Genomic DNA, 667 nt, shown 5'->3' on the forward strand with positions numbered 1-667 from the left:
CAAATTTCATTCGATTCCAATAATAACTGTTCAAACTTGAACCCTAACTCAAAATTATTCAAATCTAACCAAAATCAAACTTTCTCAAGCTTAAAATTTGAATCAAAGAGTGGGTTTCAAAGGGTTTTACCTCAAATCAGTTGCTCGAGCTTTGTCTCCCTCAATTTTTCTGTTTTTCATTTTTTTTTAGATTCTCGGCCAAACTGCCGAGAGAGAGAGGGAGAGAGAAACCCGGAGAGAGAGAGCAAGGGAGAGAGAGAGAGGACGCCGGCGGGAGGAAGCCCGGAGAAGGAAATGGCCGGCGGTGGAAGAAAATAGAGAAAGAGAGAGAGAGAGATGGTTGTGCGTGGGAGAACCAGGGAAGGAAGAAGAAGAAAAAAAAAGAAAAAAAAAGAAAAAGAAAGAGAATGGGGGGCTGGGCGCACGGGAAGGAAATGCGGAAAAGAAAAAAAAAAGAAAAGAAAAAAAAGAAAAAGAAAAAGAAAAGAAAAGGAAAAAAAGGAAAATGTATTAAATTTAAATGTGTTTTCCAAAAATCTTTGGGGTGAAATTATAAATACTGAAAATAACTTAAAGTCCCTTGATTAATTATGAAAATCAAATTAGGCACACTAATAATCCACAGTTTAGCATAATTAAACATGTTTAATTCTAGAGGGCGTTACAT

This window comes from Morus notabilis, unplaced genomic scaffold (genome assembly GCF_000414095.1).
Source record: "Morus notabilis unplaced genomic scaffold, ASM41409v2 Scaffold436, whole genome shotgun sequence".
NCBI classification, from domain to species: domain Eukaryota; kingdom Viridiplantae; phylum Streptophyta; class Magnoliopsida; order Rosales; family Moraceae; genus Morus; species Morus notabilis.